We start from the raw sequence: 24535 nt of genomic DNA on the forward strand, positions 1-24535 counted from the left end.
CATGGAAGAAATGGGCAAAGAGTGGAAAGGACCTGCCCAAGTTAAATTTTTTGTTTTATAGGTACAAAGAACCAGGAATTGGGAGATCTGGATTATGGTCCAGGTTCTCCCATGAAATTGCTGTTCTTTGACCAAATTTAATAAAGAATCATCAAGGTATTATGTAGTCAGTGAGTGAGAAAAGTGGTATTGGCAGGGGGAGGAATTTTGGCATAATAGAGAAGTGCATCTACTTGCAAGATTGACTGTAGTTGCTGTAATATTTTTCTCTAAAATGTAATATTCTCTTGGAGCAGGTTTCTTAGGGGGCTTCTGGGAGCAGCCTGCATTTCAATTCAGTAATCACCACGTACAGTCAGGAATTAAGGTCCAAATCCTTTATTGTCTCTTTCCAAGTCTTGTCTCCTTTCCTGCAGCCCAGTTACCTTTCTTAGAGTAGAGACCTTCTGTAGTCTTGGTTCCGAGAGCTTGAGCTCTGGCTCTCAATCTCCCCGACTGAATCCTGGTTGAGGCTCCTAGCTTATTTATGCTCTCTTAAAGGTATGAATCTTGAGGAACTATAGTAAGAACATGTACTGAAGTAGAGAACTGTTAAGCACCATGCTAAATAGTCATTGTCTCTATCAAAATTCCACTGACTTAGCACCTTGTTTCAAGTTCTGGCCCATAACAGTTGCAGTTTCTTGTTTTTTTTTTTTTTTTTTTTTTTAACCAGTGTTTACTTTGTCCAACCTTTGCCTTCTTATTTCCCATTTCCCAATCTCATGGACAAGCCAGCTGAGCTGGAACTTGTTCATCAGTTCCTTGCAAGGTGCTTTGTTGATTCATGATGAATAGCTGTTGAGAATTTGCTTTAAATTCCTTTGGGGAAAAAAACAAAGTATTAAAAAGATGAAGAGAAATGTATTGCCATCCAGAGTGGGGGAATCTCTCCTTTGCTATTTCTCAGGAAGAGCTTCTTGGAAGAACTCTTGAGGCTCAATACTGATTCTCTCAAGGAAAAGGTCTATTTGCTATGCCTTTTGTAAATAATTTGTGATCTGGTTGAAATTTTTAGTCCAGTTGAATATGTGTGTGTGTGTGTGTGTGTGTGTGTGTGTGTGTGTGTGTGTGTATATATATATATATATATATATCTGAGGGGGAAAGGAAAAGTCATTCTTGTGCTTGAATGGTAATTCAGTGTGTCAGAGGTGTTAAAGAAGCAAAGACTGTGGGCTTAAAGGGATTTAGTGAGATTCATGGAGGATTTAAGAACATTTTCTGAAAGAGGTAATTGTCTAGTTACTCATGGTACAGCTCCTCCTGGGGAGTGGCCTTGCTCACTTTAAACCATGCTGCCTCAGAAAAACTTTTATTTCTAGGTGAGTAGATTATTATCATTTAGAAAACCTGAACTGGGACAAAAAGAATCCTGTTTCTAGTTGAAATTTTGTATTCCAGAATATTGTTCTGGAGTTGCTAAGGTCATAAATGTAGAGCTAGTTGGGCCCTTAGAAGTCATTTGGTCCAACCCCCTTATTTTATAGATGAGCAAAATGAGGCATTAGTGAGGTGCCAGGGTCACTCACCTAGTAAGAGGCTGGGTCCTTTTGATTCCAAGCTCAGTGTTCTGTCCACTATACTTGCCTCTGTGGTCAGCCGACTAGTATTTATTAAGCAGATGCTGTATTAGGCACTAGGGGTACAAAGAGAAGCAAAACCATCCCTGTTCTCAAGTAACTTTAAAGTCTAATGGGGAAGACAAGGTGCATGCAAATGTACAAGATAAAACAGGTAAAATGGAGTTAATTAGCAACGGGAAGGCTATAATGATCAAGGGCATAGGGAAGACTCACTTGCAGAAGGTGGAATGTTATAGCTGAGCCTTGAAGAAAGTCAGGGAAATTGGGAGATAGAGGTGAGGGGGAGAGTATTCTAGGCATGGGAGACAGCAAATAAAAATTCCCAGAATCGGGAGATGGAGTATCTTGTTACAAGGAATAGTAAAGAGGCCAGTATCACTGAATTGCAGTGTACATAATGGGAGTATGTGGAATAAGACTTAAAAAAAAAAAAAAAAAAAAAAAAAAAAAAGAAAGAAAAGAAAAGAAAAGAACAGAATTATAGAAGACTTTAAAAACCAAACAACTCTATATTTGATTCTGGAGGCAATAGGGAGCCACTAGGATTGATTAAATTGGATAGTGAAATGGTCAAACATGCAACTTAGTGGTCCTGTGAAGGATGAAATGGGGTGGGGAGAGATGAGTAGCAATAGGCCAGGTCTGAGATGATCTGGGCCTGCATTAAAGTGGGGGCAATGTCAGAGGGGGAAAGAGGACATATACAGGAGATGGCGTGAAGAAAGAAAGGACAGGTCTTGGCAACTGATTAGATGTGGGGAAGGAGGGCAGGTATTGAATCCAGAGTGACTCCCAAATTGTGTGCTTGAGGGATTGGGAGGATGGTGTCTTCACCAGTAATGGGGAAGTTGGAGAGGGGAAAAATTGAGGGGAAAGATAATGATTTCAGTGTTGGACCTTTTGAGTTTAAGATATCTACTGAACATCCAATTTGAAAGACATGGAGATGGGAGTTCAACAAAGAAATTAGTGCTAAGTAGATTTAGGAATCATCAGCCCAAGGGCTGATACACCCAGCAAAAAAACTCTGGGAAATGAGTATGAACCACTATATAACATTTCTACTCCCTCTGTTTTTGTCCACCTGCATTTTTTTTTTCCTTCACAGGCTAATTGTACATTATTTCAAAGTCCGATTCTTTTTGTACAGCAAAATAATTGTATGGATATTTATACATATATTGTATTTAACATGTATTGGTCTACCTGCCATCTGGAGGAGGAAGTAGGACAAAGGAGGGGAAAAATTGGAACAGAAGACTGCAAGAGTCAATGCTGAAAAATTACCCATGCATATATCTTGTAAATAAAAAGTTATACTAATTAAAAAAAGAAATGAGGATCAAGAAGGAGACAGTATTCAACAGTGGTAAAGACTGCAGAGAAGTTGAGGATGAGGATTAAAATAGGACATTGTATCGGCAATAAAGAGATCACTGATAATTGGAGAGCTGATTCAGTGGAATGATGAGAGAAGCAAAAATGGAAACACTGATTGTGGATGACTTTCTCAAGGAGTTTGGCCTGTAGGGCAGAAGAGATATAGGAATCTGGTTAGTAGGAATGAAAGGATGAAGTGAAAATTTTTTGAGAATGAGAGAAATGACTATGTTTACAGGCAGCAGGGAAAGAAGATGGGACAGAGATTGAAAATAAATGAGAGTGGAGATAACTGAGGGAGCAAGCTATTGGAAGAAATAGAATGGAAAGAGATTTTTTAGGCAGGTAGAAGTATTAACCTTGGTAAGGAATATGGACACTTCATCAGGAGAAATGAGGTGAAGGAAAAGAAAGTGGTAGAGGCCATCTGAAAGGAGATGTGGAAGAGGGGAGAAGAGGAAGCTCATGGCTACAAGATAATGAGGCAAAGTTTTCTGCTGAGAGGATGGAAGATTTGAGGAGGGCTGAAAAGATTTGATGAGCTCCTGTGGAGAGTAGTACAGTGATAGAAGAGGTATAGTAATTGCCTAGAAGCTGTGAGGGCCCAGGTAAGATAATGTAACATAAATATGTAATGAACTTGGTCAGAACAGTCTCATCATTTTGTCTACCTTCATTCTTTAGCATTTGTGTAGGAGTGACAACAGAAGATGGTGGGTTATATACCACTGAGGTCTATCAGGATGAAACCCTTGATATGATAAGATCTGGGGCTCCAGAGAAAAGGACAATGTCTAATTGAACTGGTTCACCAAGGGGTCAAAAATGCAGGAAGGAGCAGAGTGGTTAATGCAGGGGTGATAGCCTGAAGACAAAACTGAGAGTTGGGGGACTAAAAGTCACAAGGTGGATAAAGAGCAGGGTTTGCTAAGGGAAGGTAGAGATGGATGCTAGTAGATTAAGGTTAGGTAAAGGGATTAAAGAATTCTGAATATGGAGGTGGTGTATTTGTAGGGGAGGGCAAGATGAAGGGTATACTATCTTTGGGTGTAGCTGAGGTGGAAGTAGGTTGAGAAGCTGAATGGTTAGAGTGTTTGAGGAAAAACCATAAGGAAAATGAATAAAGGTACATTCAGGACTGAAAAAGGAGGCCAGGGATGCTGTGTAGAGGAGCCAGGTCTCAGTGATGACTGAAAGATGGAAGGAGTAGGAGAGGAAAAAGATTTAGTATGAAGAGAGGTTTGTTGCCTGTGGAACAGGAATTCTACAGTGGAAGAGGTGGGACATTTGGAACAGGAGAGTTGAGGAGGATGAGAATAAATAACTGAATGGTGGGCTATGGGGAATATGGATTAGATGATGAGTAGGATATGACCAGATATGAGAATGTACATCACTGAGGGGAGGGGCACCATTCCTCAGAGGAGGCTGGAGATCGGCTAGAAATAAGTGGTCAGATGACATGCCCAGTTACACTAAACATTAAAGGCTGGAAATCAAACAGGAAATTGCATAATAGGAGATGAAAGTCCCTCTTCCCACTGACTTCCTCTTTCTCTTCTCTCAAGAAACGGGTGCCTAAGGTGATAGGAAGTCTGAGATGGCTTTGCATAGATGGGTTTCCACTTCTTGGTTGGGAGGTTGGGCTACAATGTTCAGGTTGGGGTTGTCTTGAGCTAAGTCACTTCTTTGGGCTCTGGCAGCTTTCCCTCGGGACACAGAATTCCAAAAATCCAGAAAGAGCTCTTACCCAAGGCTATAAAGCAGATGGGCACAGCAGGAAGTTGGAGTCTCCTGGTGCAAAGGGAATTCATGTGGGAGCTTAGGGGAGTTGTCCAACTGGTCCCCTAGTTGTGGTCCGTCAGGAGTCACATGCAACTGGAGTTCAGAGGAAAGCGCTCCTCTTCAGACCTGAAACATAAAAAGAGGAAAGTATTAAGGAGATTTATTAAGGAGAAGACAGTGATCACTGTTGTTAAAAGCTGTGAAAATAATTCAAAGGCCTGACCTCAGAGAGCTAAGAATTAAATCAAGGAAGAACTCAGGATTGTTAATGCGTGCAAATGATGTAGGTTGTAATCCCTTTAAGACTAGTCCTTTCAGATTGATTTATTTCTTTCTGATTCACAACTCCTCATAGCTGAAGAAGCTAGGACTTTTGATTCACAAATCCTGGTCAAAAGCACCCTTTTGAATTCCAATAGGAGATAACCGGGCTCTCCCAGCCCCCATTGGATCTGAGCCAACTTGGGCTGTCCCAGCCCCCATTCTAATGATCTGCTCAGGTTTCCCAACCCTTACCTAGCAAATTCTAGCCCTCCATGAAACCAGCAAGAACTAACTTGGGACTCCACCCATAGGCCCCATTTAGCTAAATTTCTCCTTATAAAAGAGCTAAGCTGGAATTATCTCTTTGCAGAGGTCCCAAACATGGCATGCCCAGGATCTCTGCCCACTGGAACCCTGGTTCTGGTGTCCTTTTATCTCTACCTTCAACTTTACTAACTAGACTTTATTTCCAAACCCCATAATAAACCTCTTTTATCAATCTAGGTTTTCGGGTCTCTAAATTCCTTTACAGAGGACTCTTGCTCCGCCACTAAAGCTCATTTAACTCTGTATCCTTGCACTGAATCCAAAGGGGTTGCAGGGGAGCTCTCTTTGACTCCCTGTGCCCCAAACCTGCCACTAGACCTCAATTAAACCTTAATATCATTTGGGTACCCCTGTTGTAAACCTCATCACAAAGAATGGTACATACCTTCTCTATTGGGTTAGTGAATATGATGAGGTGTGAGAATTGGGGGTTCAGAGATTCCCCTCTGGTCAATGTCTCAGGCTCTTTATGAAAGAATTCGCAAACTCCAAAGTTTGTGGCAAAACTTTGCCCTTGTGGCAAAAGGGGATTTATTTACACTAAGATGTGGGCAAAGAATCCTGTTAGGATTATTTTTGGGAAATATCTGGGCATACAGCAGATATGCTGGGGCTTCTTTGATCTTTGGCCAATCTGATGAATCTAAGCGACTAATTTTCAATTCAAAAGGGCATAGACCATGCCCCAGGCCCGAGATTTCAACTGAATGAGATTACTTATTTTGGGAGTTTCCCTTATGGACAGAAGGGTGGGCCCCTCCCAGAGGTCTGGAGGGTTTCAGACCCAAAATCACCCTTCCACCACAGATTCCTTTCCAACCCTTCCCCCACAGACTAAAGGGGACACAATTAACATCGAATGGGTCCTTGAACTGTGTGTTCTCATAACTGTGTATTAGGACTCAGTTCTCTGTCAGCTCCCGAGGCAATTTCTCCCCCCTTCACAAGCCAAGGTTGCATCTCCCTTATCCATATATTTCTTCTTCAATCTTTAAATTCTATATCATATCTGACTGAGAGCAGCTCTGGGAAGCTTCAATTAAAACCTCTCCCAATTCTGTTTTGGTTTCTCGTAGGCAAATGTTTGTTTTAGTAAAAATTTCTAGGGAATGAAGTGTCGCTTTGTCTCTAGAAGGCATGGATGAACTTGTGCATGCCGTCTTGAGAAAGCAGTGAGAAAGAGCACTGGATCAAACCAATCCAGAGCACACTGCCTACTAGTGATGTCAGGCTGAAAGCGGGTTACTCCCCCTCCCTTTTTCGTGCCTTTGGCTGCCACTAATTCAGTCTGCTCACTAGACTTTTCCCTCCTTCTTTTCCTCCCTCCTGTTTTGCACCCTCCCCCCAAAAAAACAAGAGCCATGGATCATAGACAGTTCCTTTTCCTTCTCTCCCTGGGTCTGGATCAGTGAGCGGGGAGGGAGGGTTTCCTAGGGGAACAGAGGTGACCATGGGCAGAAGGGAAGACTAGGGCTTTGACTCCAATCCCCATCTGCACTGAGGGTCTCTCATTGGGCCTCCTGCCATCATGGGGAGGCGACTGTTGTAGCAAGTGACGGCGGCACCAGTGCCGAGCTTGAGAGAGCACCAAATGTTGGGGTTCGGTTGTGGGAACAATTCACAACGGCCATTCTCTTTGGCAAAAGAGGCTTATTTAGGAGAAGAGGTCATGGTAAAAATAGAGGATACAAGGAATGGTAAATAATAAACAAGACTTGGGAGAGTGTAGAAAGGGGTTATAATAATTAATGATGGAAAGGACAAGTGGAACTTTCATATACTAAGAGGAAGGAGACACCACATGAGGTTGGGGCCTTAGCCCGCAAGCAAATCCTGAAGTTATCTATAAGGAGAAGTGGGATCAGGGGAAGACCCCACAAAGGCCTGGGGGGTTAGGAGACACTACGGGAAAGACCCCACACCCCAAGGCAAATCCTGGAAGAATGATCCAAGAAGGGTCGATGTAGAAGCCTTAGACCACAAGCCCAAATTTCCCACCAGGGGAAGTTTAGCCTAGGCACTTGACATAACTTGGATTTCTGACTGGATTACCTCCCCAGAGGGTGGCACTAAGGGGGGATTGCTCAGAGCCAGAGAACAACCTTATCCATACTTCAGTTTGTTTCTGCCCACCACACCCACCCTTGGGATCTCATAGATAGGACTGTAAGAAACAAACTTACTAGGAATTTCACTGATGAATGCAGGAAAGATTTTATTTCACATTCCTGCAAGAATGAGCACACTTTTGAAACCTCAAAGGCCTAATTTTATTTCCTACCCTGAAGCACAAGTCACTCCCTTGATCCCCCATTAATTGAATGTTGCAGAAGTTGCAGAATCTGAATTTTCACCCCTCATTGCATAGCCAGTCCCTCCCCCCAAGGAGCTTGCATTCTTATGGGGGAAGATAACCTGAGGGGGGAAAAGGATTCCTGTTCAAATCTAAAACTCTGCCCCCAATTACATTTATTTGATATTCTTGTGCTCCCAGGCTCCCATTTCTTAGGTTTCATTTTTCTAATTTCTAATTCAATTTTTCATAACTCTAGGGAGACTAAATCACCCTAATTATTATAGGACTATGAGAGCTAGGAGGGATTTCAGAGGTCATCTAGCCTAAAGGTGTCAAACATGGGACTGTGTGTGGCCTACAACCAATGCTTTCATTGTTGTGCCACAGTTCCCTTTTACTGTCCTGACCCAGTTTCCCTAATTGTCCTATTCAGTTACTCTGCCTCAGGCTATAACCATTCCCTCTTAATGTTTGATAGGATAAAGGTCTTATATCTTAGACTTTAGGCTATAATCTCTCCCTCTTATTGCTAGATGGGATTAAAGGTCTTTATCCATTTTAGACTCATTAGAATATCAGGAGCCTCTCCAGTACCTCCCTCCATTATGTCATCCTCATCCTAGGTTCCTCCCCCATTAGGTCATCCCCATCCAGGTACCTCCCCCATTATGTCACTGTTCTTGTTATCCTATAACATTTAATAAATTATTAAATGCTCTCTACTCTCTATCTTGCTCAGTTTCTCTGGCATTACATCATGTTGTGAGTATCAGATTTAAATGCATTTGAAAAAAATGTTTAGCAAAATGAATAAAAATGCAATAAAATATAGATAGTACTACATGTAAAAATTTAGTAGGCATGTGGCCTCCAAGGATCCTTATATATGGATTAATGCTCCTCATTTCTACCTGATTTTGATATTGCTGATCTATGTTAGCCTCATTAAAAAAAATTAAATTAATAGTATTTTATTTTTCCAAATGACACAAGTGAACTCTGTAAAAATTGTGTAAAATAAACTATGTCCCCTTTGATCTGAAAAAAAAGAAAAGAGATCAGGCTCCAAGGAGTCTAGAGAGAGGGCCCATCCTCCCAGGATGAGAAAAGCAACATCTTTCAAGGACAAATCAACCCCTATATCTCTTGTGAAGTCACATCCTCATTCAGGAAATTCTCATTCAATGGAGAAATCCTGGTCTTATTCCCAATTCAAACCACCCCCAGATTTACTCATAAAATAGGTCCTTTGATAAAACATTCTTTGCAAATATTTCTTCATTAAGAGATATGCCCTCTAAGGGGAAAGCCTCTTAGTGTAAAATAAAATCCCATTTATGCCACAGCCTCTGGGTTAGTGAATTCTTTCACTTCTGAATTTGCATGTCTCTGAGCAGAAGGGATCTCATTCATTCAACTATCACAAATACATGCAAATATAAATTTTCAACATTCACCTTTGCAAAACTTTGAGTTCCAAATTTTTCTTCCTTTTCTTCTTACCCCACTCCCAACCAACAGCAAACAATCCAATATAGGTTAAACATATTTCCATATTCATCTTGCTGCACAAGAAAAATCAGTTCAAGAGGGGGGAAATACACAAAAAAGATTCATATTTAATCTCCCTTGTTCTCTCTGGACACGGAAGGATTCTCTCCATTACAAGTCTATGGAATTATCTTGAATCACCTCATTGTTGAAAAAAGCCAAGTTCATTCAGTTGATCATCACATAATCTTTTTTTTTTTCCTTTGGAGGTAATTGAGGTTAAATGACTTGTCTAGAACATGTTAAATATCTGAGGCCAGATTTTAACTCAGGTCTTCTTGACTTCAAGGTTGGTGCTTTGTCCACTGTACCATCTAGCTGCCCCATTATCACATAATCTCACTGCTGTATTCAATGTTCTCTTGGTTCCGCTCATTTTGATGAAGTTTGGTGCGGGGCAGGGAGTTGTGGGAACCCCTTCTGGCAGCACAGGTCCCACAATGTTAAGCTGGCAAAAGAAGTTTTATTATTAGCATTGGGAAGTCAGCTTTTGCTAGAAAGACTGAATTCCTTGGTGGCAAGTTTCCGACAGAGGGATATAAAGTTTTTAGCAGGAAACTCCTATCCTAGCAGAGAAATCCCAGCAGGAAGGTAAAGAGGACATAGTCCTGTTAGGGAAATAGGTGAGAGAGATAAAGAGGGAGTAACACTGAAAGAATATCATTTCAGCGTGCAGAGGGTTGCAGCTATGCCAAGGGGAGAGAGAGGTTCCTTGGCATGGCATTTTAGGTCCTCTGCAAAGAAATAAATTAAAAATCTCCATTTTTATAAGGAAATCTGAGACAGAAGTTTCAACCAAATGAGATTCCCTCAATGCTGTCACTGCCCCCAGGCTCAGATGAGACCACTTACTGGGAGTGGTTCTGAGCCAACAATAGGGATCAATAGAAATCTAAATCTTCAGCTAAATGAGATAACTTAATTTTGAGCTAAGTAGGAGTGGTCTTGGATCAACAAGTCCCATCCAGATAACAGAATGAAACCACTTGATCTTGATTCCCTGGGGCAAGTCTCTCAGGAGAGAGCTTTTCTGAGGGAGTTCCCAAACTTTCCCCCCAAAGTCTAAGAGAGAGAGAGAGAGAGAGAGAGAGAGAGAGGGTTTCAGGGCTCCCTCTTCAACTTCACTTAACATCAGTTCATATAAGCTCAGGCTTTTCTGAAATCAGACTGTTTATCATTTCTTATAGAACAACAATATTCTATTATATACATATACCATGTCTTATTCAGCTATTTTCCAAGTAATGGACATTCTTTCAATTTCTGGTTCCTTGCTACAAAAAAAGCTTCTACAAACATTTTTGCACATGTGGATCTTTTGTCCTTTTTTATGACCTCTCTAGGATATAGACTCAGTAGAGACATCGCTGAGTCAAAGCGTATGCACAGTTTGTTAGCTTTTTGAGCATAGTTCCAGATTGCTCTCCAGAATGGTTGGATCATTTTTACAACTTCAACATCAGTTCATTAAGGTTCCAGTATTTCCACATCCCCTCAACATTCATCATTATCTTTTCCTGTCATCTTAGCCAATCTAAGAGATATGAAGTGTTACCTCAGAGTTGTCTTAATTTGCATTTCTTTAATCAATGTGATTTAGAGCATTTTTTCATAAGACTAGAAATGACTTTAATTTCTTCATTTGAAAATTGTCTGTTCATAGTCTTTGACCATTTATCAACTGGGGAATGGTTTGTATTCTTATAAATTTGAATCAATTCTTTATGTATTTTAGAAATGAGGTCTTTATCAGAAACACTGGCTGTAAAAATTTCCCCCCAACTTTCTGCTTTCCTTCTAATCTTGACTGCATTTGGTTTTGTTTTTGTAAAAACTTTTTAATGTAATCAAAGTTATCTTTTTTGAATCTCATAATGTTCTCTAGTTCTTCTTTGGCCATAAATTCCTCCCTTCTCTATAGATCTGACAGGTTCTCCTGATTTCCAGCCCCTTCATTTTAATTTTTTTTTTGTTTTTGATTTATTAAATATTTTCCCCAGTCACATTCCAAACAAAAAACCTTTTTTTTTTTACATTTGTTTTTAAACTTTTTGAGTTCTAGGTTCTCTCCCCTATCCCCATTCACAATTAAAAAATGACATGTAAAGTTTTGCAAAACATTTCCATAAAGTAGTGAAAGAAAACATAGATCTCTTGCCCTAATAAAAATAAAAACCTTTAAGAAAAATTAAGTTTAAAATGAGAAAAAGAAAGCTTAAATCTGTATTCAGACACAATCAGTTTCTTCTGTGGGTATGGGTAGGATTTTTCATCATTTCAAAATAATCATAGATGATTGTACTACTGAGACTAACAAAATAATTTATAGCTGATCATCCCAGAACATTGCTGTTACTTTGTATATAGTAAATTTCACTTTGCTCAAGTTCATGGAGGACTTTCCAGGTTTGTTGTTTTTTTTTTTTCCCTGAGATAATCCTATTCATCATTTCCCAAAGAACAATAATATTGCATCACAAACACACATGACAGTTTATTGAACCATTTCCCAATTGATGGACATCCCCTTGATTTCTTTTTTTTTTCCCTGAGAAGAAAGCTATGATTTTTTTTTTTTGTACATATATGTCATTTTCTCTCTTTTTTAAAAATCTCTTTTGGCATTTATGACTAATAGTGGTGTTATTAGGACAAAAAATATTCATGAACTTATAGTCCTTTGGGCAGAGATCATATCATTTGATCATTATTAATTGGGATATGGCTCTTATATTTTATAAATTTGACTCAGTTCCCTCTATGTCTAAGAAATGAGGTCTAATCAGAGAAACTTGCTTGGAAATTCTTTTTACAATCACTACTGCTAATTGTATTTTCCTCCATGTATTCTCTCCTCTCACCTTATCCCTCCTCAATTGTGTTTTGTTACTGACCACTCCCTTTCCCAATATGCCTTCTCTTTAATCACCCTCCCCACCCCATTCCTGTATCTTATTCCCCTCCTATTTTCCTGCAGTATAATATAGATTTCTACCCATATTGAGTACGTATGTTATTTCTTCTTTCAGCCAATTCTGATCCTATTTCTCTTCCCTTCCACTGTAAAAGCTTTTTTCCTTACCTCTTTATTTATGGCAGATAATTTGCACCATTCACTTCCTCCTTTTCCTTTCTCCCAGTACATTCCTTTTTCATCCCTCAATTTCATTTTTTAAAAAGATATTATCCCTTTCAACTCACACCAGTGCCCTCTGTCTTATATACATTTCTTCTGTCTTAATAATGAGAAAGTTCTGAGTTACAAGGATCATCCTCCCTTGTAAACAGACAAACCTTATTAAGTTCCTTATGACATCATTTTCCTGATTACCTCTTTCTAAAAGAAGCTTCTAAATCTTGTTTTAAATTGACTGTGACTCCACTATACTTGAATTGTTTCTTTCCGGATGCTTGCAACATTTTCTCCTTGACTTGGGAGTTCTGGAATTTGGCTATAATATTCATGAAAGTTTTCATTTTGGGATCTCTTTCAAGAGGTAATGGGTGGGTTCTTTCAATTTCTATTTTATAAAAAAAAATAGAATATCTGGTTCTAGAATATCAGGACAATTTTTCTTAATAAAAGATGATGTCCAGGCTCTTTTTTTGATCATGACTTTCAGATAGATCATAAATCTCTCTTGGATTATTTTCCAGGTCAGTTGTTTTTCCAATGAGATATTTCACTTTTTTCCCCCTACTTTTTTGGTTTTACTTTATCATATCTTGATTTCTCACAGTCATTAGCTTCCATTTGCTTATTTCTAATTTTAATGGGCCGAGAACTGCTGCAGGTGCTTTCCTTCTGCATCATGGCTTCCAGGCAGCATTCGCCCCTCCCCCCCAAGAATGCATTGCCGACTTGTGTTTCCTAGGGCACAGATATCCTTGTATCCTTGTGGTTTGTCTTACATCAGCTCTGGTCCTAGCCCATTCTCCCCACCCCTTCCCCTAGATAGCAAATGATCTAATATATGTTGAATATAGTAAAAATATGTTAAGTATATGCATACATATTTATACAATTATCTTGCTGCACAAGAAATCCAGAAAAAAAATAAAAGAATAAAATGTAAACAAACAACAACAAAAAGAATGAGAATGCTATGTTGTGATCCATCCACACTTGTTAGGATTACTAAGTGAGAATTCAGGTTTTCTGGACAATTACAAGGTGAGAACTCAGGTTGACTTGATAGAAGGAGCAAGCCCATTGGCTGAAGTGGTTCTTCCCAGAAGCCCTTGCATTATCCCACGCCCATTCTCTGGGAGGATAAAAAGAGACAGCACTGGGCGCAGAGAGCAGATCGGCCTGGAGAAGGATAAGAGCTGGAGGAGATTCAGAGCCAGTATTCAAAGGAGAAGACTCTGAATTGCATCAGGCTTGACGGGGCTCTCTGCAGGAAGGGAAGTCACTTCTTTGGACAAGAGTTAACAGCAACTGCCTGGAGACAACGGTTCGTTACAGGAAGAAGAATCTGTCTGAGAGATTTGAGTAGACACAGCAGATCTCTTCCCAGAGAGCGATCCAGCAGCTTCTGGAGACGATAGCTCGCTACACACACTCAGTTCCCATAGGCCTCAATTTAGGCTTTCTTCATCACTGAACAATTAGAACTGGTTTGAATCATCTCATTGTTGAAAAGAGCCACATTTATCAGAATTGATCATCATATAGTATTGTTGTGGCTGTGTATGATGACTTCCAGGTCCTGCTCATTTCACTCAGCATCAGGTCATGTAAGTCTCTCCAGGCCTCTCTGAAATCATCCTGCTGGGTCATTTTTTTACAGAACAATAATAACCCATAACATTCATATTCCATAACTTATTCAGCCTTTACCCAATTGATGGGCATCCACTCAGTTTCCAGTTTCTTGCCACGACAAAAAGGGCTGCCACAAACATTTTTGAACATTTCCCTTAGGGACTATTTTTAAAGAAGAAAGATATTTTGTCATGGGCAAGTTTTTATTTAAATGAAACCATGTAAATGGTGTGGGACCATAGAAAAAAATAGTCACTGTATTATACTGTTGGCAGAAATGGGAATCAGTATAGTAGTTTTGGAAAGCAATATGGCAATAGATATACCAAGAGCTTATACCTTTCAGCACAGTGATTACCCTAACTGGGACCCCTTTATTTTTCCTCATTTATAAAAGACAGTTAGTATATGGTGTAGGAGTACACCTAGTGCTTCAGGAGCAATAACAATCTACAGTTGGCTCTTTTCCTCCTTTTGACAACCTCCAAAATTAATTAAGGGTGGGAAAGTAGTGTACAATCTGGCCACCAAGTGACACTGCCCTCAGACTACCAGCCAAAGGGTTTCTTCAGAGGGTGTTTAATGTGCATTCTCTGATTTTCCCAAAGGCTGCAGTATATCTTCATGTTCAACAGAACATATTCAACACACCCTCACTCCCCCTCCCCCATCTCCCCGTCTCCCATCCCTCTGAATTCTCACTGCTCTTGCTAAGGGAGTCTTAATTATGCCATAAATTGTACTCCTGAATAAAACCAAGGCATAAAGCATAACATGACTATATTCTGTTACACAGATGAACTACAGTGTGTGAGATAGACAATGATAGAGTGTCTTTTGGAATAGTTCATAGAAAACTTGACAAGCCCCCACCTGGGACACGAGGGTGGTCATATTTCACCCATTACCCCAAATATAAAGTTGGCAATGGAAAAAAATGAGAAGGATTGTTAGAATGGGCTTGTTGACTTATAAAATGAAAATAATAACATGTCTTGTTCACCTTGCAAATTTCTTTCTGCGAAAAACTTTTAGCCATTAGCATTCTGGGAAATGTATTTCCTACCATTGTTTTCACCATGTAAAATTTATTTTTCTTTCAGGTAAATAATTTTTAGTCCCTACAAATTACATCAGCTCCGAATGTATAGATTGGAGGTGAACATTATGTAACACTTATCAAATTACATATATTCAAATTATCCTAGATAATTAAGTTACATATATGTAACATATTTACAAAACCACACCATAAAGTTACCTAAGCTACACTTTATCTATTCTCTAAGGTTTAAATGTCATCCTGCCTCAAAGATAAGAGCCTTGACCTGTAATATCTGACCTCCCCCAGATACATGAATGGCATCGTTTCCCATAACTCCTTATCACTGACAAGGTAGTCCATGTCTTCCGGTCACTCCTGGACTCTGTCTTCATACCTTTTGTATCTTCAGGAAAACTAATCTGTAGTCCCAACCCTGAGTCTGTGAATGGCCTGATACTCTCCATTTAGTAGCAGGTGAAGAAAAGTGAAGAAAGTAGTTGGAGTAAATCAAACTTAGAGAGTTTGGCAAGCTTTTCAACAACATGTTACTATAAATTATTTCTTCTCATTTCACTCTGCTTAAGTTCATACAAATCTTCCCAGATCTCTTTGAACCTATCCCTTCCATCATGTCTATATTCTATTGCAGTCATATATTATAAATTATTCAATTGGCTTCCAGTTGTGGGTATCCCCTTAACTCCCAGTGCTTTTCCATCACAAAAAGTGTGACTATAAGTATTTTTCTAGAGTTTTTTCTCTTTCTTTGATCTCTTCATTGTATAGCTTAGGAGAGGAATCACTGGGTCAAGGAATGTGTACAGTTTAGTGACTTTTAGGGTACACTTCCAAATTCTTTTCCAAAATGGCCGGACAAATCCACAGCTCTGCAATGCATTAAGGCGCCCATTTTGCTGTGACCACTTCCACATTGGTCATTATCTCTTTCATCTTTGACAATCTCATTGGCATGAGGTAGAATCTAAATATTGCTTTAATGATCATTTCTCTAGTTATTAGTGATATATACCATTTCTCAATATGGCTGTTGAAAGCTTAGATTGTTTTCCTATGAGAACTGCCTATGTATATCCTTTGACCATATATCAATTGTGGAATGGCTTTTAAATCTCATAAATTTGAATCAATTTTTTATAAACCTAGAAATAAAATCTTTTATCAATGAAGTTTGTTAAAAATATTTTCCCCAGTATAGTTTCCCTTCTAATTTTAGCTGCATTGGTTTCATTTGTGGAGGAAAATATCCATTTTATGTTATCAAAATTGTCCATTTTATCTAAAGTGAGCCTTTCTATCCCTTGTTTGGTTGTAAAATCCTTCCCTATCCTTAGATCTGAAGGGAAATTTTTTCCTTGTTCCTCTAATTTACTGATAAGGTGACTTTTCATATCTTAGAGATAAATTCATCTTGAGTTCATCTAGGTATAAGGTATAACCTGCTGACCTAAACTTAATTTCTTTCAGAGTGTTTTCTACTTTTCTGAGCAGTTTTTATCAACTATTGAATTTAAGGGAAACAAACATCTTTTTACTTTCAGGAACTCCTGCCGTATCTGTGCCCCCAAATTCAGCTTTCCACTGGATACTTTATGTATTTGTGAAAAAATGTGTCACAAACTTTGAAGGGAAGGATGTTTCATACCAACTGTTTTTACTATATCACCTTAATAAGTACTGCTTTCTAACAGCTAATTAAGTCTAGCTGACCAAATGATATAAGTTGCTAATGAGAGACAGCACATCTGATGGGTTTATGAGGCTACAGCATTAGAGAAATACCACACCCTGGGAGACTGGCCTAAGAACCCAGAAGGGAGACCCAGTCCCATCAATGGGAGTGGGGGTTGGAGAGTAACTCCAAAGTTCATGATCTGATAGCTTTTCTGTTCCTTATAAGTAGCTAAGAAGTACATATCCCCTCTTCCCCAGCAGGACTCCCATACTTTCCCTGCCTTCTGCTTTCCCCTACTACATTCTGTTGGATCCCTGACTACTATGTCATGAAAGCACACTAAACAAATCTTGGCCAATTTTGATAGAAAATATTAAAGTATATTTGGTAGGAAGCTTTTCCCTTTCAAAGATCGTGTTTATTCTATTTCTTATGCTGTAATGATATGAAATTTTAGTGGTATCCTAACTTGACATCTAAAAGTTCCAAACAAAGCATGCTTCAAATTCCCATGAGATGTAGATGGTGTAAAGGAATGTTACCATGATGAAGACAAGAGAGACATGGAGAGAAGGAGGAAAAGGAGCAGAAGATGGCAGCAGATTTCCAGGTCAAAGTTAGATGGAAGCAGAGCCCCAATTGGAAGTGTGAGCAAGCAGATGGCTGATTTATGAAGGAGATAGGAGGCTACAGAGCAGTAAAAACAGCCAGGATCTGACACTGATGTGAAGGGGCTGCAGAAAATGGCAGTCCCAGGGGAGTAATGAACAGGAGTTATGAGAAACTGTTAACTCTGTGAGAAGTTAGAATTAATTTCAATTAATCAATTAATATGGACTTATGCATCCCAGCGGTGTGAAAGGATACCCTAAATTGAATGGGGAAGCTTGATTCTTCGAATATACTAGGGAAAAGAGAAATGAGAGGATCCTTATTTGAGGAATAGTTATTGAATTGTTTTTTTTTTTTTTTTTTTTTTTTTTTACTTATATAATGATGGTGTTAAAACTTGTGGCCCAGATACATGAAAGTTAAAAAAAAAAAATCATTATAGTCAAATTTGTAACCTGGAGTAAGACAAAAATACATGTACTTCAAAACAAAACAAAACCAAACCACTGTAAAATATTAGAGTCAGACTACTATTGAACTGGCTATGAAGAAACAATCAAAGTGTGGGGGAGGAGGGAACTCATACTAAATTCTAACTTTTAAAGAATAATTAATATTAAAAACATAAGTTATTCTAATGAACTGAGAAAGAAAGCCCTCTATCAGACTTTTTTAATGAGACAAAAATAGTTCTAATTACCTAAATCAAAACATTAAGATAAAAAAAAAGAATTGTTGAATAATATTATTAATGAATATTGTGTCAAAAATTTTGAGTTAAACAAATTGCATCAATTTATCTAAGATCATTTATCATGATCAAATTGGATTTATACCAGAAATGCTTCAATATTAAAGAAAAACAAAAAAACAACCAATATAATCATATTTAGAACAAAACGTCTAAAAACTACATGATTTTCTCAATGTATTCATAGACATAGATATTTAGATAGATATAAATATGTCTACATTGATCTCTCTAAATGAATATACATACACAGATCTCAGCAGAGTTTTAAGTTTAAAACTAAACTAAATCTTTTGGAAAACTTCATATAAAACCCAAAATCATTCCTTGATACATAAATGGTCAAAGGATATGAACAAACAGTCTCAAAAGGAGAAATACAAACTATTAACAACCATATGAAAGAATGCTCCAAAACACTAATAATAAAAGAAATGCTAGTCAAATAACCCTGAAGTTTCACTTCCTACTCAGAGAGCTGGTGTCAAACATTTACCAGTACATCCCTGTTATAGACTCAGAAATTCCACTATTAGATATGTACCAAATTAGATAATGTACCAAAAGTTGTTACCCCTATGTAGCAAAATATTTATTGCACTACTTTTTGTAGTAGCAAAGAACTGCAAACAAATTAGATGTTTATTGATTGGGAAATGGCTAAAATAATTATGAGATATGAATATCCCATGCTCTATTTTTTGCTTAAGAAATGATGAATATAGAGAAGCATAGAAAGACTTATATGAAGTGATGCAGAGCAGGGCAAGAGAACAATATAAACATGACTACAACATTTTAAATGAAAAGAACCCCCCCCCCCAACACACAATCAAATGTTAATATTGCACAATTACAGAGAACAAGCCAGGTCCCAAAGAGGAGATATGAGAAGATACTTTTACCCCTACTTCTTTATAGAGTATTTGTGGAAAGATGGATATTGTATATATTTTCAGATTTTTTAAAATACATTGATTGGTTTTCTGCATTTCCCCCCCCATTTTCTTTTAAAAAACATGTGTTATATTGGATGGCTTTCTGAGAGGGAGAAAGAAGGACAAAAACTGAACAAAACCATCTGGGTGACAGAGGATACTGGCCCATCTTGGACTTGAGTTCATATTCCATTCACATTCATCTAAATTTGAATCCTATCTCCAGACACTTACCAGCTATAATTACCCTGCGTGAGTCACTTGCATTCAGTTTGCCTCAGTTTCCTCATCTGTGAAATGGAACTAATAATAGCATCTACCTAAAGATTGTTATGAGGATAAAATGAGATATTTGAAAAGTACTTTGCAAATCACCAAGTGCTATATCAATGCTACCTATTATTATTGTTGTTGTTAGTGTGCTGTATTCCCATTCAGCCAGAGCCTGAGGACTTCTAAATTCATCTTGGTTTTGGATATTAAGTCATTGCCATGCCAACAGCATCCAGACAAATAGTAACATAGTCTATTAAATAAAACGTAATTGAAAGAAATGAAATAGCAAATGAATATCTCCCCACCTCCTTCTTTATAAGTAGAGCGAAGGAAGAAAACTTTCTTACTCTCACCCTCCAAATTCACACCTGAAAATGGGAAAATGGGGCAGTGTCTTGGCAGCCTTGAAGAACCATTGCACATAGTTCTCAGTTATCATTCCACTCCGAGAAGCCACATTCTACATTTCTACAACAGTTTGCTGATGGTGGCAGTTTCTGCACTCACCTCCCAGTAACTTAGCCAGATCATCCAGCTTGTACATGGAAAGTCAATATTACAATCCAGGTCCTATTGTTCCTTTTCTGTGTTGTCTGGTTTCTCCTTTCTTCTCCTCATTGCTGTAGCGACATTTCTTGGGTCATCTGTACAGTCTCATGGGAATTCAATTAACTGTCCTTCACTGCCTTTCCCCTTAGGATTCTATATTTTTTTCCTCTATTTTCTGCCTGACTGTTTTATTGATAGATTTAGAGTATTTGAAAAGTAAGTATCACAGAAGATCCAGGTTGTTTTTTTTTTTTAACCAAAAAAAGGAAGGCAAAGTTTTATTCTTGAGAGAGAAATTCTGCCCCCAGATTCCAACTCCCACCAACTCTTCATTTTTTATTTTAACTTTTGGCAAAATGTAGTTTCCTGTCAAGTTTTGCTTTGTCTGAGATAATTACTACCCCTTCCTCCTTTTTTTTTTTTTAGTTCAACTGAGTTGTATTAGATTCCGTTCCAACCCTTTCATTCTATATGCGCCTTTATGTTTCAAGTGTGTCTCTTTTACACAAAATATTCTAATATGTTCCACTATCTGCTTCAGTGTTTTATGAGTGAGCTCATCCCATTCACATGAACAGTTATGATTATTGTGTATTTCCCTTCACCCCATTTTTTTGTTTCTTCTTTTCTATTTTTATCCTGTCCCTCCTCAAAAGTCTCAGGGAAAAAATCCCTCAGAAAGAGGGATTTAGAAAGGCTTCTTTTAGATGGTGAGATTTTAGTTGGGATGTGAAAATCTGCTTTTGTAACTTTGTAGTCACATCTACTATGAGAGGAACAAAGAATAAAGTCATCACTTTTACTGACACTTAGACACCCATGCATACACATGAGGGCCCTTGTGGCCAGCTTCTCTGCTCTATCACACAGGACTCTCCTCAGGGACTGGCCCTTTAAAAGAATCTGACGGTTACATCCTTAACTTCCATTCTGTGAGGACCAAGAGGCTTGGGGCCGGGGTCTGAAATAGGAATGGCAGTTGGAGGGAGACTCTGGCAGAAAGAAGGCCATCCTGAAGTGATGAAGCTATTTCCCTCAGAGCAAAGATAACACTATTAGTGTTCCCCAGGGATTCAGCTCTAGCCAATAAGTTTCTTTTGAACAACCAATAGAACAACACCAGTAGAAGAAGCATATATAGTGGGGAAACTAAATGAGTTCAGATCTTTGGGATTATTGAGAGAAAATTACACAATTAGTGGCTATCTGCTTATGCACATATGACAATGAGTGATTAAATTTTAGGACTGGGATTGGGAAACACTGAATTTGTTAGGTTCTATCTTGCCAGAAGTAGGAGTTGTGTTGGAGCTGCAATTAGATAGAGGAAACAAAGCTGGATCCAAAGATGGCTGTTACACTTGTCAGAAATCACCAAAAGCCACAGATGTGAAGATAGTGATTTATTTATATTAATTGTTGCCCTACCTAGGATATACTATAAAATATTTAATATGTATGGGAATGCCTGCCATCTAGGGAAGGGGGTGGAGGGAAGGAGGGGAAAAATTTGGAACAGAAGGGAGTACAACGGATAATGTTGTAAAAAAAAAATTACCTATGAATATGTACTGTCAAAGAATGTTATAATTATAAAAATAAAAAAAAATTAAAAAAAAAATTGTTGCCCTGCTTTGAATGGGAGTTCTCCTTGGAATCAAAAATAATTTAGTTTCGTGAATAGAAGAGCCATTAATTTTTTTTTATAAACCAGAATCCATTCAAATCAGGATGTATGACATTTTTTCAGTCTCAGACCTGAGCTTGCCAGGCCCATAAATTTACATTATTACATCAGGTATATCCCATACCTGATGGCAGTATTCTGAAGGGTGAAGTTAATTCTGTTTGGAGAACAAAATCTAAATAAACTTTAACCTGAAGCCCCTCACAAATTTACAGTTGGAAGGGGCACAAACCACCCAGTTCAACCTGCATCAAAAGAAACTGTCTTTTAACGCAAACCCCAATATAAAGCAATTAAACTCTGATGCAACCATTCACATTCATATGGCACTGTGAGGGATTAGAGTTAAAGTTAGGAAAGGGGTTGCGGATACAACCTTTTGAAGTATCTAGACTACTCAGCCGGGGTTCCAGACTATGGTGATTGGGAAGGAGAAATGTGTCTGGGTCTTTGAGAGTAATGGCAGTTGGAGTTAGAATCAGGTAGGCAGAGGACTCACCATGACCTAGAATACTGGGCCAGTTTCAGAGCAGTTATCACTTAACTAGGATGTGGGAGGACTTTAACTTAAATCATTGAATAACAAATAGCAATAGGAGAAGCACAGGTGAGCCTTTCATTGGAGAATATAACTGACAGATCAAACTTGGATCCTGAGAAGCCTGCTTTGTCCAAAATCACGGCCAAAGATAACTGAAGAACACATTTTTTTTAACCAATGCATCTTATTACTATCAGTTATAACTGCTCTAAATGAAAAATTTGCTTGATACCACACAATTTCATTTTATTGGCCATAGAGAGTTGCAAGGCACTTCAGAAGCCATCTAGTCCAATCTTTTTCAGAAAAAAAAGAGATTTGAACCCACTTAAATCCAGAACCAGTGTCCTGTTGCTAGCTCACAGAATCACAAATTTATGGTGTCAGTACACAGTCCAATATATACCTGTTTGCCAGACCATAAGGTTTTCATTATCACGTTAATTGCAGTTATCTAGTCCCTGTTGGTATTGTTATTGATGGTATTGACCTGAAAGATAAAATACAACTATTAATTGAGATGTTCATCTAAATTAGTTTATAACCTCAGTCTCTTCAAAAACCCTGAATTACAGGAAATTTCAGAAATTCAGAGTTGGAAGGGAACTCAGAAATCATTCAGTCCTATTTATATTGGAAAGATGTATCTTTTAATTTATAAATGAAATCTTACTCTGGAGTGTCATGTGGTCAATAAACAATAGATTCTGGTGAAGGGTTACAGTTACAGTTCAGATTTTAGCTGGGGACAAAGCCTTTTTTGATGGATCTTTTCTGTCCAGCCTGAGTTTCCATCTGGTAAGACGTAGAGTAAGGACAGATGGCAGGGACCATTGGAGGAATGACAGTTGGAGTTAGAATCAAGCAGGAGAGACCAAGACAATAGCACAGTCAGCACATCCTAATGAATTGATGTGAGCAGATCTAGATACATGAAACATGGGTTCATGTGAAAAACAACCACTGAAAGATGGTTACAAAGCTATTGGAAAGCAAGGTAGTAAGTAGATGACATGAACTCATCTGAAAATTTCCTGTTTTGAGGCTGTTTTTCACAAATACTTGATTCAAAACCATAATTTAGCTTATAAACTAATGAATGCTCTCTACCTTCTGTTTATAACCCTAAGTAGATATGAATAAAGATTTGTGGTGTCTCCATGTTCAGTCTGTCCACTGCAGAATATGCTAAAACTTTTCCTTTTTAACTCACCCAACATACTAGAGAAGATGCTATGAACCATCAAATCAATGCTCAAATTTGTGGTCTCCATGATGTGCATATTCTTTCACAGCTCATTGATACTTGCCCATATTTTATGGTTCTTGAATCAATAAATGTAGAATGAATTAAACCTTGTGTGCCAAGCTCTGTGCAATGCACTGGGGATACAAAAATAATTTATCCAGAAGTTTACATTCTAATGGAGAGAACATGTATGGGAGAGTTGTGGCCGGGGAGATATTCTAGATGGGAAAGTTAAAAGGATGGTCAGTAGAACATAGGAGAATAGACTGACTTACCTTTTCTAGTGGAGCAGCAGAGGCAGTACTCATTTTATGATTCCAGAACTATGAAGACAGGTGGGAAGAAGTGGGAGAAGGAAGTGAGGCTGGTGAGAAGATGGAGGGAGAATACATTGAAGGAGGGCTGGGGGATCTAGCATGGGATATAATGAGTCACATATGAGATACATCAACCAAGCAAGAGTTAAGGGATCCTGAGGAGGGAGTTCTGGAGCTTAAAGAGTTGAGTCTTCCAGGGCATGGTCTCTAGTCTTGGAGGCAAGATAATGGTGAGAAGATTGCTGGACAAGTGCTGGAGCAGCTAATCTAGTGACAGTGTGCCATGTATGTTCACTGATCTGTGTGAGTCACCTAACATCACTGGGGATGGGGCTGGGAGAGAGCCTGAACTTTTTCTTCATGTGGTGGGGATATAGATGTAACAGATGGACTATCCAATGGCTAGTTATCTCTTGGTCTTAGCACATAACAACCTATCTCCTTTTTCACTTGTTTGCTTCTTGAATAATATTCTTTGCTCCACTTTTTCTTTGTGATTGCATGTTGTTCAAAATCTGTTGCAGCCTACTCACACCCACTGAGCACCTCTGGGTGAGGCTCATGTTCAATTCTTGAGATTATAATGTTCCATGACTCCCACTTATATAACAACACCAGGAGAATACTGCTATTAAAAGGATAATCCTTTGTTTCAGAAGGCTTCACAAATAAAAACTCAAAATTAAAATTCCATGAGTCCTCTATGAAAAATGAAAATGAAATGAAATTTAGATACATAGAAAAGTAAAGAAATAAAAAATTGGTTCCCAAGTCAACTTCTCAACAAAACTACATACATTTCTTTTCACATAACAAAGGTAGGAACTCAGACCCAAACAGAAGAATTTTGAGTTACATAAATTTATAAGACCACCTCTCTA

At 38.4% G+C, this 24535-nt stretch overlaps 1 long non-coding RNA gene across 1 annotated transcript; it reads right to left on the bottom strand.

The window, feature by feature from the left end:
• Positions 1-581: 581 nt before the first annotated feature.
• Positions 582-22934, bottom strand: LOC141555006 (uncharacterized). The gene is made up of 5 exons (XR_012486043.1): positions 22762-22934; positions 22495-22578; positions 4756-4916; positions 1572-1678; positions 582-861 (listed from the first exon to the last, which is right to left on the bottom strand). It is a non-coding gene; the product is annotated as an uncharacterized LOC141555006 (long non-coding RNA).
• Positions 22935-24535: the final 1601 nt, after the last annotated feature.

This window comes from Sminthopsis crassicaudata, chromosome 2 (genome assembly GCF_048593235.1).
Source record: "Sminthopsis crassicaudata isolate SCR6 chromosome 2, ASM4859323v1, whole genome shotgun sequence".
Taxonomy (NCBI): Eukaryota; Metazoa; Chordata; class Mammalia; order Dasyuromorphia; family Dasyuridae; genus Sminthopsis; species Sminthopsis crassicaudata.